General features: G+C 37.7%; 1 protein-coding gene across 1 annotated transcript in view; it reads right to left on the reverse strand.

Moving 5' to 3' along the window:
* The window catches only part of csmd1b (CUB and Sushi multiple domains 1b), a 325,939-nt gene that overhangs the window by 292,918 nt on the left and 11,874 nt on the right, over positions 1-21,147 (reverse strand). The gene's annotated exons all lie outside the window — the stretch shown is intronic.

Here is a 21,147-nt window from a genome sequence, read left to right on the forward strand (position 1 = left end):
TATATATATATATATATATATTTTTTTTTTTATCCACATTTCTCATTTTGATGTTTCTGCATTTTACTGTTCATGCTGATTACAGGACAATTTTCACATTATAACTGCAACTGCTAAACAAGTAAAATAAATACTTATTTATATACAAATATAAACTACATGTCTTATGCATGGTGTCCAGCTGTCACAGTTGTATTCTGTTTAGTTTGGTTTCATTGGACTTGTCTGCCTGTCTTCATGTCACGTGTCATCATCATCAGTTCATCTGTGTGTTTAGTTAACCATCATCATTATCATCATCATCATCATCATCATCATCATCATCATCATCATCATCATCATCATCATCATCTGTTTCACCTGTGTTCTGTCAATCTATGTTCATCTGTGTTTGTATTTAGTTCCCTTCTGTTCAGTCAGTCTTAGTCCGTTCTCCGTTGTACTAAGTGTGTATGAACCTTCTGCCTGTCTGTATAATATTGTTAGTAAACGTTTGCATTGGAACATTGGACTCCTCATCTCCTTCTGCCTGCACCGCACCATGACACCAGCAATGAGCAATGAAAATCTAATTGCTTTTTTGTTATGTCATGTGTGGTAATGGTGGTGGTCTGCAGCACGCACAGCAATGGAATTCAACAAACAAAGTCTTTATTTAGAATAATAAACCCTCAGGAGATATATACGGAAACATAGGACAAAAAACACCTAAAACCGGACCGACACCGAACCAAGTACTGAATAAACTAAAGGCTTATATACACAAGGGAAAACAGAACGGGTGTGGCAATCATCAGAAACCAAATAAACTAATGACCAGACAGGAAGACAAAATGGGAACAGGGAAACCGAAACCAAAACATAAGCAGACTATAACGTGGACACACAAGGGCTTCTCTACTTCTTTTCACCTGGAGCCTCATTTGTCAACAGTGTGTACGCACAGATGTGTGCGTAATGAGTGCGTAAGTTTCACTCAAAGTGTGGGATCTACCAACTTTTACTCGTATGTAGGAAAGTGTGTGCTTACACGGAGAATCTAGTGGTAGAATGGTGATACTACAAAAAGAAAGTGCCGCCACATGTTTCCTGTGTCCTTTAATTACAAATACTCAATTAGTAATTTCATAGTTCAAGCTAGACATTTGCAGAATTTATGTGAAAAGCTATAAAAGACAGCAGGGAATTCATTTGAAATGTATCTACACTCTAAAAACAATTGTTCGTTTAATTTGAAAAAAAAATAAGTAACCTGGTTGCCTTAATTTTAAGTTCATTGAAATTAAAACATTGAGTTAATACAATTAAGGAGATTGGTTTAATCAACAGAAACTCAAAACATATAAGTTGATTTGACAAAAGAAAAATACTGTCATAACAAATCATGAATTTTGTTTTTACAGTGTATAGTCATGGCTGATCTCGCTTTGCTGGAAGATTTGGCAAACTATGCACTATGCAGAGAACGTGCTTTTTTTATCCTCCTTCAGTAGCAGATATTTCGCATTTGTACGATGTGACCCTTTTTTGGCATCGATTTTAATGTCAAACCATTTCTTTTTTTATTTCTGGCGGTGTTCTTTCCTCTGACCCAACAGAATTAACAGCAGCCATTATTTTCTCCAATGTTAAATTTGTTCTTTTGTTAGTTATGCCTAAAGTGAGTGACCCAAATAACACTTTTTGGTTTTCTTCCACTTGTCTTCAATTTGTGTTTCTGAGAAGTTTCTCTTTTCCTCTTTTTTTTCCCTCTTTGCCATGATTTCAGCGAGAACATACATTCCCGTGATTTATAAAGGGAGTTGTTGTGACCATATATGGTTCATTGGAGGCTTTTTCTGAATGCAAATGACAATGAACGTGAACAAACATGGTGCTTAAGAACATTTGGAATTTATCAACAATGATTACTTACTGGTGTGAACAAGAACCGTGTGCTCACCGTGTGCTCAAGTTTAATTTGTAGGACTAAATATAACACTTTTTTCTACGCACTGTTGATAAATGAGGCCCCTGGAGAAGTTATTGGTAAAAAGAAAATCTCTCTTAATACCAACTTTATTGTTAGAGTGAAAAATCTTTCCTTGTTTTCTTCAATACACGCTTTGGTGTCATTTCTTCTGTTTTTTTACCTGCTGCTATTCTTTTCTTAAGTGCAGAAAAGAGATTTAAGCAATATTTTATTTTTTATCTTCTATATTTGTTTTTCAGGTTATTTGGTTATGGTACTTGCCAAACATTCAAACTTAATGACTGCAGAGGATATTTATCTGAAATATTAAATCCGACATTCGAAAGCAATGAGAAATGGTCACAAATCACAGATGAAACTAAATCCAATCAAAAGCTACACAGTCTTGACAATAATCATTCATACCCTTAACAAGCATTAATGATGGCAGCTACATTAGCGTATAATTTAATATTCCATCCCAAATCAGAGCTTCATCTCCTTGCTGATGAGACTATTTTGTTTTTGGCACTGAGATCTGAGAGAGTCTGAGATATTCTCTGTGTAGTATGTACCTGAGTGAATCTCATTAAACCTGTCGAGAACATGTCCAGGTCACATTTATTCCTGTTTTCAGGATTTATAGCAATGTGTTGTTGTTTGTTTGTTTGTTTGTTTGTTTGTTTGTTTATTGTTCACTGAATGATAATTAAGCAAAAACCCATTTAAAAAACTGCACTACAGTACTAAGAATCAAATTAAAATGATAAAATTAAAATTTATGAAGGCATAAAGGTAGTCCAAAATAAATGAATAAACAAACAAACACACACAAACAAACAGATAACTAAATAAAATTTCATAGTTCTTTCTTTTGATTTAGCAGTGCTTTTGTGAGATCCAATTTCATGCGTGTATTTATTTATTTGTTTGTTTACCAAAGATAGATAAAATTTTGTGGGGGGAAATAAAGTCAACAAAATAAGCTGATTCCAAACAAGAGGCAGGCCTATGTTCCAAACATTGAGCTGACAGTGTGTTTGGTGGAGCTGAATGCCGCAAGTGAGGTAAAGCCTGTCTGGCACAAAATAACAGTGACTTGCAATTGATGCAGGCTGCTGTGTGAAGCCCTCATTTCTTTTGAAGAAAGTGGAGTTCAACAGTGCATGAAAACCAGGTTAGGCTGAGGAGGCAAAGGAGTAAGAAAGCAAAATGAGTGTGCTTTACAAGAGACAGGCAACAGGGAGAATAAACCTTACAAAATAAGCAAAGTCTACTTGAAGAGATCTGTTCAGATAACACAAGAGCTGCATCAGACAACAGCTAAATGTGGAATATAAAATATAAAAATAAGGGTGGAACTGTTTCATATCAAAATCTGACATTATAAACAGTTAGTGACTTCAATTAAATTTGACAGATTAAAAGCGTCAAAATATTATGTTAATTGAGAAAAAGAAAGCACTTCTGAATGTACAAGTTTAATCCCGAAACATATTAAGAAGCAGTATGAGATGGATTTTGAACATTTATGAACACTATTATACCCTTAAAACAGTGTCTGCTCAACACGAATGGGAGTGATCATTAAGGTTGGGTATCATTTTTGTTTTAGCCATTCCGATACTGTTTATCGAATCAGATTCGTATTGATTACCAGTTTCTATTCCCATAAGGTAAAAAAAATCAAGTCAAACATTTAGATATCAAACATATTGTTATGTGTGTTTTTGCAAAACATTTTGTAGCAGCTGATTAGCATGAAAAAGAATTCAGCAGCCTAAAGAAAATTTACACAAGAAACTTGTACCCTAAATGGCATAAACAACTGGAAGACGTACCCCATCGCCGGACTGATCACCCGACCACGTGGAAAGTACATATAAGCTAAGTACATATAAGCTAACCAAACCACTTCCCAAAGTCCTTGGCATTAGGTTGATGCTATATATGATTGCTATTTGGGTAGAGATTGTTTATCTAGGGTCAGTGTATACAGATAGACACATTAGACAAGTTATCTGTATTCATAGTAAATGTTTATTTACTATTTCATAACAGCCTCCTGAAAGACCACAATTGATTCCCCCATAGACAGCTAATTACCCATTCAATGCTTCGTCCAATCCATTGCTCCTCATACCCATTCAGTGGGCTCCGAGACTGGGGTAAGAACACCCATTTTGATTATTCTTTGTAATTCTGATTTGACCCTGCCCTGCATGGTTGGGTCCAGTTTCATTAAATATGTTACTGGAAGCTTGCCGATCTCGTCCCTGAAAAGGTCTGGATATTCAGAATGAATTTGGCTTGCAAAGCGTGAAACTTCATCTGCAGTCACATGATGAATTTCTTTGTTGAACGACACCAGTTTCATTTGTAAACAATCTGGTAAACATATCAATGGTTGCACATTTTTCTTTACCACATAGAACGAGAGGTTGTATGCCCTTTCTGTTAAGTGGCACGTGAAAGTTGCAAAGCCTGCTGTGGATATCTCCTCACTTCCATAGCTTAATTCCTCTGCATTTTTTATTTTCGTGACCAAAGCTTCAGAAATAACATTACATTTGGCCCCTGTGTCTACTTTAAGATTAACTGAGTGTCCATTGATGTACACAGTGCAAACTAACTTTTGTTCTGCACATCCATTGGGATAACGTCAAAGCGTCAAACGTCAAAGCGTCAAAAGTCAAAGCGACATGATCCCATTCATTTTCAATGGAGGTCTGGAGACTTGCAGCAACACGAGCAAGAGGTGACCATTGGTGACTGTAGTTTATATTACAACACTCTCTAACAGCAGAATGCTACTTTTAATTATTTTAAGTTTAATTCCTAGTCAAATTAGAAATTCTATCTTAGTTTTATATATCATTTGTGATTGCATTTTATGATATGGCACAGATATGGCCAGACATGCAGTCTACCAATAACATTAGAGCGACAGCACTGGGAACGCCCACAAGTGTCTTCACAGTACAGAGACTAGCGACACAGAACGCCAAAAACGCTCGCAATGTGAATGGGGCTATAGTGTGCATAACGGAGAGCTAAACTCTCACTCAGGTTCAAGACAAGGAGAGTGAAAATATATCTTTGCTAAACTGATACCATACTTGGTGTCTAACTCAAACACTGGCCAGTGAATTCTAACAATTTATTAGCCAATGGCTGATGATAAACATTATTTAGTCGCCTAGCATGAAAATTTTGTTGCATATGCAAGTGATTTACTTGCATTGTAGAGGGTTGCCTTGCGTACAGGGTTAAGTTTCTGTATGGTTCTTGTGAAATTAAAAAGTTAATGATGATCATTATAAGTTCTTCAGATCATTATATTGGTCTCCAGTGTCTAAAGCAGTGGCTGTTGTTGTTGTTGTTGTTATTATTATTATTATTATTATAGACTAGATCACCGCCTGATAAATTATTGTGCTGGGTTTAGGGAAGTCTTAAATAAAGATTTCATTGAACAGCTAAAAAGATCTAAGGTCTTCAAAGAGAATGGCCTTTATTTTATTCAAAAGTTGTAGCCAAATTTATTCAAGCTCTGGCAACAGAGTCAGAGAGGTCAAGAGAGCAGGCCCACTTTGATGACTGCTGGCAATAACTGCTGAAAATGAAGTCCACAGACAACACCATGAGCAGCACTGGAAGAGAGGGGAATTTAAAAAAAAGAATTACATGAATTGCAGATTCAGTGTACATGTTCTTTTAAAACTCTTATTATGATTGCTTAAAAAAATCAGTGAGACTTACTTTTGGCATTAAATAAGATTTATTGTATTTGAACAGTATTAATAGATTAGTTTTTGTGGATAGTGGTAACAGTGATGGTTTATTAACTTGTGTGTTATGGCGGACTAAGGGATATGAGTGAGTTAGTAGAACATTAAGTCAATTCAAAAATCCTGCTCATTCAGAAATCAAAACAAGGTTTTAAACAAATAGATTATATGAACTTTGTCAAATGACAACCGACACATTGCAGTGTTAACGCTGAATCTGACGCTTTACTTCAGAGAGATCAATATACTGACCAGCGCTGACGCTTGTCATGTTAAATCCTTGTTGAAAGGAGGCTATGACAAAAATATCGCTTTCATCAGTGCGCAAGGACATGGCAAATTGATTTATTATTTTTACGAATTCCTGACTTGACCTAGAGAATGAAAGCTATACCAGACGCTGCTAATGACATGCTCTCTCTCTCTCTCTCTCTCTCTCTCTCTCTCTCTCTAAGTAATACTATACACCAATAACTTCACTGAAGCAGCCCCAGCCATCATTGCTAGTTCTAATGTGTTCAAAATAGTAACAGAGGTTTGGGCTCAACTCTCAAACTGTCGAATTGAGATTTAAATCTATGGCGGAAGAAAGTTCCGTACACAAGAGGCTTTCTTTTAAGACATTCCATGGTTGTTTCTTAATTATTTAAATACTTGCTTTGCTATACTGTTGTATATATATATATATAAAACATCACACTCTCAGTTGTGCAATATGGCTCTATTGACTGACAGTCTGTCTGGTAAATAAATAAATGTGAACAGATACACACCAGGACAGAGGGCGTGGATCTGCCAACACATTAAATCTGACATTAAATCAGCAGTGTTTAAATCTGTTTGCATGTATATGGAGTAAAAATGATAAAATGACTGTAATACACAGTCTCACTTAAATGCACTTTTATGCACAATTTGACATTGACAGAAGAGACACCTGAGTTGTATCTTCCTAATCAATAAAACTTGACAAGGCAGGTCAGCCAGTGTCTGTCCGTAAGGCCTTTGTTCAGGAAATTGCTTTGCAGAAGTCAAAGTAATCAATTGGTTTAGTCGGAAGATGATGTACTCTAGCTTTCAAATCCGCCTGTCCATCTCTCAACCAAACCTTGGCATTCATTTGTTTATGGGCATTATACTTTCTATTTGAGACAATGCAGATGAATAAGCTAATTTATTTAAGGGTGAGACGGCCCTGCTTTCAAAGCAAAACAGGATTGTTTGTAGCAAGAACCGATTGGTCAATGTGGCTTGAGTAGATGGTGGGTGGAGCCCAGTTCATTGTGGATTTGGGTGCACATCTTGATGTTTCAAAATCTACAAATGTGTGCGGTGATCGACAAATGCACAGAAAGCCACCCACAAATGTACAGGATGCAATCCACAAAGTAATTCCAAGCAGTGTCGTGTTTGTCACATAAAGACACACATACATATATATATATATATATATATATATATATATACATATATATATATATATATATATATATATAAAAAATATATATTAGGGGTTGCACAGACGCTTTCATTTGGATTTATTTTTCTCAAATCAGCTAAAAGAACTTAATATACTCCGCCATTTTTGGTCATACAGATAAGAGTACATAATTCAAAACTGTAAACTTTTATTCATGTACACTCACAATAGGTTAACGAAAAAACGTTTTCTGTGGTTTCAGTTCCGGGAACTGCACATCACAAAAATTAACCATAAGCCACTTGCCTCAGCTCAGTCACAATAAGAAATCGCTCTAATTAAACGTAAATCGTCTGAATTAAAATGAAAAAAAAAGATCAAATAATTTCTTTGTCGAAATGTTGCGATATTGTTTCATTTAAGTTCATAATCATTCTATAAATGTTATTTTTTTTTTAACAGCAGCACAAAATACCCACTGTGTTTCGAGATTTATTTGAATAAATAAAAATAACTGCCCTCTGCTTATTTCACAAATCGCTCCCTGGTTTTAAGGATCCAAAGATTCCTGTGGAATTTAATATTGAGTTGAAATTTTTTTTCATGACAATAAATGAACATGAGTTTGAAGTTTTTATTTCGTTTTGCTTGGGAAAAAGCTGGGCCTAAACCGAAGTGTCATCGGGCAAGATGGCTGCTGCGGCTGAGTCAGCTCTGGATGATACATCACTTATGAATTCGTCACAGCTGTGATGAGTGTGTGGGCAGCACACACATCTGCTCCAAGCCATGATCCCTCACCCAAGTAGTAGGTATCTGATTAAGGCCATAGAGACCATGCTGCCCTGGCCTCCTGCACTGCCGGCACCATCCAACGAACACAGCACAGGCCCGTCATGTTACGGTCCTAGCCCTGTTCCCCTGCATGGGCCTGGCCCACCATCTCTCCCCCAATTACACCCTCCGGGACTTTATGTTTTGTTATGTTTCATGTTCATAGAGGGGAGGATATGTCACGATTTGGTTATGTTTCATGTTCCTGTTTCATGTCTGTCATGTGATCTCCTGTTCATGTCATGTGATCCTGTCATGTGTTCCTTGTCTGATGTGTCATGTTGTCATTGGTTATTTCTTCACAGGTGTCCCTTGTGTTGTGTGTATTTAAGCCCTCATGTTTACCATGTGTAACCTCATCACGTCTACTGTATGTCTATGTCAATGTTCATGTTTTTGAGTTCATGCCACGCCACACCATGTTTTTATTTTATGTTTGATCTTGTTAGGTTTGTAAATAAACTGCACTTGGGTTCTCTCTACAACTTGCCTAAAGTGTACGTTATTACAGTATGATTGTCAACAATCTAGCATTATCTAAACATACACTGACGAAACACCTTCATGCCAACTAAACGATACAAAGCAATTTAATTTGCGATCAACCTCGTTTTATTGTAGCCTAAGGTGAATTCAATAAGGCATTCTTTTTCTTTGAAGCAACAAAGGCTAAATAATTTGTAACAGTTGTTTTTGTAAATAGTGTGGATGACACGCAGTGACATATACAGTATTATCAGCTGTATGATGTGTTTCTACCCTGAAACATTTAATTTTAATAGAGACCCAGCGCACATTGAGGAAGACAAAACAAACTTGTTAAAGAGAGATCCAGCACATCCGTGCAAGAGAGGCAAAGAAAAATGCCCGATCTTAATTTATGTTGCTTTGTACTATTCTCATTTTGTACTGCTTTAATTGGCAATACAAATTAAAAATGTCACAAGAATACGATTCTGTATTTCTCATTTTGCATCGCATATGGAAACGCTAAACTCGACTTGTTTTAAATAAATAAACTGTCCAGACACTTTATTTAAACCTTGAAATGTGCGATGGGGTTTTAAACTGAATTAATTTTAGTGTTCTTTTACATTTCATTGGTTTTTATATTGAAAGTAATACTAGGCTATTTAGTTAGTCTGTTATTTTTTTGTAGAAGTCGACAAAATCAGACTTTTTTTCTGATTTGTTCAATGTATGGATCTATTTTGAAAAAATTCTTTAGTTGCTATGGCCGGGTATCACTGTCAGTCATCTCAATTTCGTGAATGATTCACAAAACAATAATTTAGCAGATTAAAGACTAGCTTCATCATCTTAAAGTCGTCATGAAATCAAATTTTACCATTCGTATTTTTATATGTAATATTGTAGTGTTTATTATAAATGATTTATCTGTGCACTTCATTATTTTGTTAGAATTCATGTACCCTTATAATCTTTAATCAAATACGTTACCCTTCCCTCCCCCCTCGAAAAGACTTCTCTTCTCTTCCGGTCAAAATCTATTACTAGATGGCGTAGCTATTGTGGTCTGTCATCTTGGTTTGCGGGAGGCTCATATAAATATGGGGTGATTCCTTCCGGAAAATTTGGCTGCTCGTCCTCGTTCTCATCGTCGGGTTCCTCAGTTAAAAATGCTTCATGGGAGGGTAACGGTGGTGAGTCCGGTGGAGAGAAATCCTCCACAACTGACTGTAAACTGGCATTCAAATCTGCCTCCATTTTGTTAGCAACGCCCAAACAAATCAAGCCCCGCCCTACATTTTTTTTCTAATTTCAGAAGCCGTTTCACTCGGATATACGTCACAATAAGGAAAAAAGGACAATCTCGACTTCCGTTTCATGACGACTTTAATTTTGCGATCAGCTGATAATCGATAATCTGCCTTCAACAGCACCTTCGAGTTTTGTCGTCTATGCAGCGCAACCTTTTAAGTCTAAGGTTAAAGTCCAGTCATTAATAAACACCACACCTCTCCTCAACACGGCATCATTCAAGTAAGACAAAAATAAAAACATGCTACGTATACTGTGCTAGACCAACTGGGACTAGTCTCTGCACTTGCATATTGCACTTGCCATATTGTTGGCTTGATTGCTTCAATTGCTCTCCTCATTTTTAAGATTGGCTAAAAGCGTCTCCTAAATGATTAAAAGTAAATGTAATGTAAATGCTAGTATCTAGTTATGCATGTCACCTCTTCTCCCTGATATAGGGAACAAGACATTAGTTATGTATCTGACTTTATGGGGAGAGCCTTTCTCCTGATCAATCCTGATGCCATCAATCATGAGTAAACAGAGACATTTCCTTTCGATTGATAAATCATGAATCGGTTTGTCTTGACTAGCAAAGCAACGATCAGAGTCGGTTTAGCGGTTTTGAACAGAGTAATCAATGCTCAAGGATGGAGAGGAAAAGGTTAGGAGGAGCAGAGAGAGAAAGGTCTCCAAAAAGAGGCAGCGAAATGTAGCAAAGTTACTGACCTGGTCAGGGCTTCAATTACAGGTCAGTTTCATTTGTAAACAAGCTACAGTTTTGTCTTCATTAACTTAGCTAAGTATTAAACTGCTAGAAAATGTTAGCAGTAGCACCCCATTACTATCGTCAGTCCAAATACTGTTGTATGTCTTTTGCTAAAAGACATCATTATTGCAAAGTCACATTAGTAATTTAGCAGACAGATATTCGCATCGTTTTATAGTATAGGGAGGGACTAGGGCAGACAACACAAAAATATGATAATAATGCAATAACATGTTCAGTATTAGGATTTTCCTATGAAGATATTGTTATGATGTAGTTATTGTACCAATTTTGATATTTAGACAATTTAGAAAATTAGTTTTAATATATTGGTAAGAAATATAGTTTTGTTGAAGATTAAACAACAACAACACTCTGTCCTAATGTAATTCTTTGAATTTAAAGGGTTAGTTCACCTAAAAATGAAAAAAAAAAAAAATGTCATCAATTACTAAAGGCCTATATTTCATCTGTTAAAAATCATAATATAAAGTGATCAAATATCTTCAGAAAATTTCCTCAATTCATATGGATTAGTTTAATGATCTTTTTATGAACTTTTGGAAGTGACAAAGTGGCAGTTGTGTGGTCTTTCAATGGAGGGACAGAAATCTCCCAGATTCATTTAATCTGTGTTTTAATGATAAACAAAGTCTTATAGGTTTGGAACAACATGAGAGTGAGTAAATGATGACAGAATTTTCATTTTTGTGTGAACTAACCCCTAATATTTTGTCTCAGTCTGGCACTGATTGGGAAGATAATTTCACAAGCACTTCACAATGTTGCCAGCACTGATTTAATTCTCTGCCTGCATCGGGCACTGCAAGTGAAGAGACTGCTCTTCCTCTGAGCTGAAAGGCAGAGGAAGCCTGTAATGTAACCACCTGAGCCCTAAAGGGGGTGAAAAACACTTTCAGTACATAACTCATCATAGGCTTCAGTACAGCTCCACAATTATCTGGCCTAAACTACAAACAAAACATTAGACAATGACTAATAGAGCCTGTAAGTCAACCACTCACTTTATTGGTGCCAAAGCTAGACAAAGCACAGTTTTAAGGGAGTACCTATGTACATCCATTGTTTCTAGAGGCTCAAATAGAGGTCCCATGAGAGTGTAAAATCTTCAGGCACTAAGACCTAGGCCCCATCCACACTACTACGTTTTAGTTTAGAAACGGAGACCTTTTGCTACGTTTGCACCTCCCATCTACACTAAAGTGGCAAAAACGAAGACCTAAAATGGAGAGGTTTAGAAACGCTGCCGACCCCATTTTGCGCTTTGAATCTCCGGAGGGCGTTTTAGTGAAGACGGGTCAAAATGGAGGACTTTAGAAATGATGACGCAGAGGCTCTCTGATTGGGTGTCAAACAACGGAAGAAAACATACAACAACAGCCTGGACTACCAGTTACATTAGTGCAAGTAAATTCTGCATTTTACAATGCTATAACTGCCTACATGCGCCGGAGGCAAGCTATTATTCCAGCGATCTGTGACAATTCCCGTGTGCAGCGGCGGAATCGACCGTATATGGAGCGTCGGTTTTGGGTTAAGCCGGGAAGAACCAGCGCATGTTTGAATCATTTTATCAATGAAGTTGTAGTTCCTGAGGAATGGTGCGAAAACTTTCGAGTGTCCAGATCGGCACTTATCAACCTCAGCGTAATCTGAGGAATACTCAATCTTTTCCTGTTTACACCTGCACGCGCATGCCAAGTGTAGGTGAATGGTCACGTGACCCGCGTTTTCAGTCGTTTTAATGTGCTAAAACGCTGGTGTGGACGGTGATCGTATTCGTTTTAATTCTCCGTTTCTAAACTAAAACGCAGTAGTGTGGATGGGCCTCTAGTCTCAGGTTGGAACAGTAGACCGGTGAGGGGGGTTCACTCACCTCTGGCAGGTGAGAAAATTGATCACCAAATCATGTTTTCCCACAGAATGGCCATCTATTGGCACATTCTCCAAGATAGCTGCAACATAAACTTTCCATTTTAGCGCATCCCTAGGGGCAGCATATAGCTACTCCACCATCTTCAGAAACCTTCAATGTTTGGGCCATTTTGGCACAACCAGCTAAACCTGATTTTCCCCGATCCTGCAAATGACCAGGCAGAGAAGCTGTTCCAATGGAAACGTTGCTGGCCATTCGTGAGCAAGCACTTCCACCCACAGAGAAATACATTGCACAGTTAGCAGTCTCTACGGGGAACAACTGGTCCACGTCCACCAAAAACCTCCTATATCCTCAAAACTGTCTCACTCTGTTCCCCTGGCGATATGCCTTGATTGGATAGAAGGTCTGTGCTGTAATTCAAATGGCCAGACAAGTGCACACATGCAACGGTACAAGGTGTTGTTCCAAAGGAAGAGACAGACGTAATCTGATCCAATTACCGCCATGTTATCTGTTTCAATGACAACATGGCAGTTGTTCATATGTGAGAAAAGCTTTCAGAGAAAAATTAACTGTGAGCAACCCATACCAGTCCCCTGGATGAATGTGAGAGAGAATTTGCTTTTGAATGATAATTTTTGTATGTGATATGGACACATCCCACTGGTGAACCGCAAAGGACATACCACGGTTGAAGCAAGGCAGTCGCCTTACAAATTGGATTGTATAGCTGAATTTTATCGCCTTTAACACCAATCTGATATACCTATGAGGACTTCCCGGAATGATTGGACAGCAAACACAAAGCATTGAACTTATCCTCCCTGCTCCAGCAATTGTAAGGGCAGAGATGGAGGGTGTTACATTGAAGAACTATAGACTTTTGGGGGCCAGTACCAGTTCTGCTGGAGTCCCTGCAGTCCTGGTAGTGTCTTTCTACTAAGACGTGATTTCTGTGAGTTCGGCAGAGGCTTATGCTTAGGCCATGGACATTACAACACTGCTTCAAAGCCAGCTTGTCTTTAATGCAGCCAAAACAGTGTTGGAGGGGACTTCAAAATCATGTTGGATAGGCAGCAGCGCTGATTCTTATTAGAAAAAAAAAGTGAAAGTGTTGCATGGCTTGGGACTGCTTCTGCACCATGATACATCTCTCTGTGAAGCCTTCGATAGGATCACCATAGTGTCCTGTGGGAGACACTGGAATGTCAAGGAAAGGCAACTTTTTCATCGCAACCAGAGATAACGATCACAAATGACCAGACTTCTCATATCAAGGCTGATGGATTGGGCGGTAAAATATGTGGCACGTAGTGCGAAGTCTTCGCACTATGCAGCTCTCTGAAGAGCTCAGGACTGAGCATATTTCATGTGCTTGAGGAGCTTTGCCTGAACAGCATTTGAGCAGCTGTTCAGTGAAGCAACAAGCTGGCCAGGCTCACCTAACTCTTAATCCCCATCACCAAAATTGAGGGTTGAAGATTGTCTTGAGTAGGGTTGAGAATTGAATATCAATTCCACTTCTGGAATCAGATACTTAAGGTCACGAATAAGATACTTGTTATACAATAAAAATTTTGATTCCACTTAAGGGTAGCTGTGTGCGCAATTTAATGTGAATTTCAAAGCATTCAAATATTTGCTGTTCCACAATGTTTCACCAAAAAAAAAGCGTGCACACAGAAAGCCAACTTATAGTGCGTGAATAGACAATTACGTTCTCTTTTGCATCTTCTTGCTCTTGAAAAGACAAATTTAGTATTAAGTGGTTTTGTCTTAAGTGAATGTAAACAGTTGAGAAAGAAAATGCATGTCTATAAGTATATTCGATCCACGCCTATGATCTTAAAGTGACAACAGCCTAACATACCTGCTGCCATCTGTATCATTAATATTAATCAAACAACAAAAGAAAAAGAGAAAATCACTCACTGATCTTGACTGAATAACCTTTGTAACATTGTTTTAACTTATATTTTTATATATTTATGTATAATTTGTACTTGAACTTTCTTCAGTTGTATTTCTTGTGCTATTGCCAATTTGATTACTTGTTCTTATTTTATTACTGACAGTTTACTTGTCTTTGATCATGTTTCAAGTGTATAGTAGTTTGGTATATTTTTTGTAGTTTGGTATTGTTTTTGCAGTGCTATATTTGTTGTTTTTTGTTCTGTAGGCTGCTGGTGTTTGCTCATGTTATTCAGCTGGAACAAAATGTTTTGCAAAAAATCTGAATAAATTCATTTGATTCTTTTTTTTTTTACCTTATTATAATCGAAACTGGGAATAGATAAGAACTGTAATCAATCAGCAGATTCAGAATCGATAAAATTAAAATGATACCCAACACTAGTGTAGAGTCTGAGTGTATAGAACAGGCTATCTGGATAGAAGCCCAAGCGATTGTTGCTATAGTTCAAAACAGTTCTACAATAAAGCATCAAATGCAGGCTATGGAGCAACACATCAAATAATCTGAACATTGTAATGACTCTAAAGACATAAAAACATATAGTGCCGCCCATCACATTCGGCAGCATCAGACTGAACATCGATCAGGGAATAAGTACTCACTGCCCTTTTGGAGTTGTTTTGATTGATTTGGCATCTCAAAATATATGCAGCGAGATTCCTGCGGTCAAAATATACTGCTCATCCCATTAAAAAAACTGGCCAGGGTTTCTTTTTAATGCCACTGAAATGGGATCAATATTGAAAATGCTTCTGAATGTCATGGAAGAGACTCGGCCTAGAGGCTGCTCACTGAGCCAGTGTTTCAGTAATCCATATGAAATCATAGCAGACCTGTTTGTTAAATGCCATAGCTGTGCCTGTGAGGCTAGAATAACTTGCTGCATTGTCTTCACACCTGTGTCACATGACCATAAAGCTCTCAGACATCCTCTTGGACAGGAAATGTTACTTAAACTCCCAGAAGTGTTGGAGAAATAATACAGGGAAATCAATACAACTTCGATAGCATAGCACCTATACTTTTCCAGTCTCTGATGTCTTTACATTACTGTATTTACATGTAAGGGACAACAAAGAGCATGTGTTTGTGTGTTTACCTTAGATGAAATGGTCAAACATGCATGATATTTCTTCTTACATACAGTGGTTGTGTCGTAGCTGAAATATATTTGGCAGCCCAAAGCAGAAAATAACTTTATATTCCTTTATATGGGTTTCTTGGGAGATTCCCATATAAAGAGCACAAAAAAGCACAATGAGTCATGCAAGCATAAGACCAACTGCAACAATGATTAATTAAAGACATTTTAGATTATTTTAGGCAAAATGGCTGAAAAAACACAAATACAATGACTATTAATATGATTTAAATCAAATCACTTTTGACCAATAGGTGGTGGTGTTACCAAATTGATCTTGTGTTAACAGTGTAAGGTGACAATGACACATACAAAGTTTTGGGTCAATATGCAAAAGCGTTGCTGAGTTATAGCCTCAGAATCAGTTTTGCATGTGATATCGGACAGTTGGATATCATTTAACTTAATATGCTGCACTGAAACAAGAGCAAGTCTTTCAGAATGTATAAAGAATATGTATTTTTTTTTTGTGCATATTTCCAGACCAGTAGGTGGTGCTGTGCCGAAAGCTGCAAGTAGCCTCAGTTCATGCCTGTGATGACATGTACCAACATTTGTCTCAATACGCTAAATTGTTGCAGAGATATAGCCTTGTGTCCATTTTGACATGCTTTTCGTTGAATTAGCAAGCAGATTATTCGTGAATGGTTTGGTGTTTTGACAAACTTTTAATAAAGTTTTGCCAGCACGGTCTGAAGATGTGAGCCAATTTTGGTGAAAATCAGACAAACCATCTAGGACAAGTTCGAAAAACATTTAAATGGCAGAAAATGTTTTATGATGGAATCGAGTCATCTTGAGCCAAGGAATCGGAGGAAAAACAAACAGGCCTGACTATTAAATAAATTGATTCTTGGGAGCAGCAGTGGTAGTGTGCTGATTTTTGTTTATTCTTTAGTGAAGTGCTTTATCTGATCATGCACCTGCCTAAAGTGTTTCGATATGTGCGCATACACTATTTTGAATTCACACTCTGTTAGTTCAAATCTAGACTAAAAACACATCTCTTTGACCTAGCATACACATAACACATTATAAACTTCTAGAATTCAATGTTAAGCTGCATGGATTAGCCCAGCCAGAACCGGGAACACTCCCCATAAATCCTGATGTACTCGTTACATCATAAGAAGAATGGCGTCTAAAAATGCTAATATTAGTCTCTCTGTTTATCCCGAGGTTTACTGCAGTCCGCCGGATCCAGGCCGTATCCAGATCTGACACGACGACATTGCAGTCCTGAAGTGTCAACTAATCTCTCCCCTGTGAAGGCCTCTTTCCCTTCCCTTTAACTCTGTACATATAAAACGTTGTCCTTATAATTCCGGTTCGCGTGGCGGTAAATTGCGGGTGTGTATTTGCTGCCTTTTACCGCTAAGAGGCACTACAATCACAGACTTTGAAAAATGTCAGTTTATTCTCTCTATTGCGTAATCGCCACGGCACATTCAGAGCGATTGAAAGCTGAAAGATCAATTTTCTACAAAAATAACGATCAACATGGTTGTTTGCTTTGCGGCCCCTTTAAACATTTTTTTTTTTAAAAGACCAAGCATTCGATCTACGTCAGAGCATCAGAGCGTCCACGAATCTTTCCGCGGTGTCGCTGGCAGGGGGGCGAGAACGAACCGAGCGGCGGTGTGAACGCACGGTTAGAGCGATATTTTCACCCTTGCCTTGTCCTTTCCTCATTGGGAAGCGCTCACATGATAGCTAAACATGTTTGAGTAGATCCTCTGTACCTCTTGGTTTCAGATGGATTACATAATCAGATAACATTTATTAAATATTTAAACATTTAAAGGCTTTAGACATAGCCGATTTCTTATCATGACTGAGCTGAGGCAAGTGGCTTTCGGTTCATTTTTGTGACGCGCAGTTCTCGGAGACAGAGACGACAGGATAAACTTTTGTTGTTAGCCTAATATGAATAAAAGTTATCAGTTTTAAACCATGTAGGCTACTCTACTCTTATTTGTATGACCAAAAAAATACAGAGTAGCCTATTAAGTTATTTTAGCTGTTATGAGAAAAATAAATCCAAATAAACGCGCCGGCGCGTTTTTCGGACACTAATTCAACATGCCAGAATAAAACCCGACTTTAGAACAATGCATAGCGCCACTTGGTGTGGTGTGCCAAAACACTTAATTATAAACTTCAATACTTCATTCAAAATAATCTCAAAACGCTTTGTGACATTTTGAAAAGCCGTGCATGCACTAAGGCCACTGGAACCATGAACGTAACTGAAACGCTGGTTTGGATTTTATTGTTTGTCGTTTAAACGTGCCTGTTGCATATCTTTATTTTATATGGTCTATTGGTGAAGTAGCCTATAGCATTGATTACTGTGGAGGAAGGGGGTGGGTGATCAAAATAATTCAGCAGAGGGATTAGACCAGAAGGAAATTCCCATCCCCCCTGGCAAATCGCACCTTGCTTAAAACCATGTTTTTAAAAACTCTATGTAGGCTATAGGGAATCCAAAAAAATAAAATATATATATATATATATATATATATATATAACAAAGTTTTAGAACTAGACAAATCTATCTGCATTAATAATAGGCTATAAAATGCATTAATAGGCTAATACAAAATTTAGGCTACTGTAGTCCATGTTTGTGCGGGATTTGAACCTGTGTCATCTAAATGATCGAAACATAAGTTCTACCACTTGCCATGAATTTACTCACTGAGAAAGGCCCAAACTTTCGTTTCTCCAGTGTGTGTTCGCTCACATGAGCGAGAAGCGCTCTTCATTCATCTCATTCCTCAATAGAAAATAAAATTAATCAGCTTCATTGCACCTAATTTATTTTTGTTTGTTATTTTTGTCATTATTTGTTTGTTTTTTTGTTATTGCGCTGCTCCCCCGGGGAATAGGCTTATGTCGCCCACCGACATCTAGGCCTACAATATGAAATATAGGCTATATTGTTCTCGTCTCTATTCTTAACTTTTCATTCAATTTTTCTGTCCTAAAAAAAATTATATTCTTTTTACCATAGTTGTAGTATTTCATCCTTACTGTTAATTGACATTAACCCCACTTACATTTCAAAATGTGCAATTGCTGCTGTTTTGCACAATATCCCTTTGCGCCACCTGGCGGTCATTTCGCGAACTACTTTGAAATGCGACTGGTTTATTTTTGTCGCGGTGGTTTTGCCGTGGCAGCTGGCGCGGCGGTAATAGGCATTCTGGTTGTCTACCTACTGTATCCACCTTTTTCCTGGTTAGCGAATTTACCCATGATTTATAGCGGGTTTGAACCGGAAGCCAGTTGTCCTTTTCCGGTTCGAAGCTTTATGAAGATTAAGCGCCGCTAGCTCAGAACGCCCCAGTGATGTGCTGGTTAGAAAATATGTGAAATAAGTAGGGCTGCCCCTGCCCGTGCACGACTGAAGTTGGGTTGGAAGTTATGTATACTATATGGGAGAGAATGCTAAACCATAATGAGCGTTTTCGTAATATATTGCCTATTCTGCATCTCAACGCACGCATAAGCTTGCCACCAAAAAAATGGCAAAAGTAATGATTATGCATTAAACATTTGAATTGTTTAATAATAAACTAGTGTTTTCTGTAAGTGTCGACTGCAAAGATACATTTGATGATGCTGACTCGCCATGTTCGCAGTAGTGAACGCGCCTAGAGAGAAATGCACACTTCATACGAATTAACCTATACATAAGCAGAGAGCAGCCCATTTCTGCTCGTTTTTTATTATTTTGTTTAAAAGTACACATTTCAAGCTTTCTATAGATATACTTCTCATACCAGTTGAGGTGCAATTTTCGAATAATAATTGAATAATACCCAGCGATTATTATTTTTGCTTGAAATGCCCATCCCTACTGGTAACGTATTAGCCGTTTGTCAACAAAATGGTGCGGAGAGATACACCTTTTTCGTTGGATGCTTCAGTTTTAGCGGAGCTAACCAAAAACGTCTACTCTCTGGCATTTAATGTACAACCCCAAATCAGAAAAAGTTGGGACATTTTGTAAAATGCAATAAAATCAAGAATCTGTGATTTGTTCATTCTATTTAACCTTTTACTTACTGACAAAAGTACAAAGAAACGTTTTCCAATGTTTTCACTGACCAACATCAACATTATCCAAATTAGATTATCCAACTCTTTTGAAACAGTCCACAATGAGCAGGTGAATTGGTAATAGTTGAGGGTATCATGTTTGGGTGTAAAAGTGCTTCTCAGTCTTTTAAAGCAAAGATGGGTCATGGCTCATCACTTTGTGCCAAAAATCATGAGAGAATTGTCAAACAATTAAAAAATCACATTTCCCAATGCAAGATTGCAAAGAAATTATGCCTTTCCATACATAATATTGCCACAAGATTCAGGGAATCCGGAGAAATCTCAGTCTGTGTTGGGTAAGGCAGTAGACCTCTGTTGAATGTGTGTGACCTTTGAGCCCTCAGATGGCATTGCACAAGATACCATCATGCTTTTCTGTTAAATACAGACACATGTCCTTAGGAGTAATTTGCAAAACCGTTTTTTACTGAACACAGTCTGACTCTGCATTAAGAAATGCCTCTTGAATCTCTGTTACGCAAGGAGAAAGCTTTACATCAGTTCTATGTGGAGATGCCGGCGAGTTCTCTGGGCCTGAGCTCATCTCAGATGGTCTAGAAGACAGTGGGAATGTGTGCTGTGGTCAGATGAGTCCATGTTTCAGCTTGTTTCTGGGAGAAAATGGACATCGAGTTCTCAGTCCCAAAGATGAAAGGGACCAACCAGACTTTCACCAGTGACAGGTGCAAAAGCAAACATCTGTGCTGGTATTGAGGTGCATCATTGCAAACGGTATGTGTAACTTGCATTATTGTGAAGGTACCATTGACATGGAGGCACATATTTGGATTGTACAGAGACATAAACTGCCATCAAGATGACATCTTTCCTGGGAAGCAAGACAATGCCAGGCCTCATTCTGCACATGCTAAAACTGAGTGGTTTCTAGACACTCTGCACCATAGAAGGGATGTGTCTGCCTGTTTACTGCAGTCCAGATATGTCTCTTATGGAAAATGTATGACCCATCATGAAAAGGAGAATCAGGCAACGATGACCACAGACTGTTGAGCGGCTGTCTTGTATCAGACAAGATTGGGCAAATATTCCACTAGCAAAACTCCAATTAGTAACAATTAGTAATCTCAACTCCCAAATGATTAAAAAGTGTAATTAAAAGGAAAGGTGATGTGACACAGTGGTAAACATGTCTCTGTCCCAACTTTTTTGGGGTGTGTTGCAGCCATCAAAATCAAAACAATTTCATATTTACAAAGTACAATTATGTTGGTCAGTGAAATAATTGGAAAACATTTCTTTGTACTTTTGTCAGTAAATAAAAGGTTAAATAGAATGAACAAATCACAGATTCTTGATGTTATTGCATTTTACAAAATGTCCCAACTTTTTCTGGTTTGGGGTTGTAGCTGATACGAACCGGACATGGGCATTCTCTCCTTTTTATCTTGTGCTCAAAGCACCCAGGTTCTAAAAAAATTTTTTTATCTTCTTTGAATTGTTAAAACAACCAACAACAGCACATGTAGAGCCT

The sequence above is a fragment of the Siphateles boraxobius genome, unplaced genomic scaffold, assembly GCF_051911475.1.
Source record: "Siphateles boraxobius isolate OS27281-9 unplaced genomic scaffold, OSU_SipBor_1 12, whole genome shotgun sequence".
Taxonomy (NCBI): domain Eukaryota; kingdom Metazoa; phylum Chordata; class Actinopteri; order Cypriniformes; family Leuciscidae; genus Siphateles; species Siphateles boraxobius.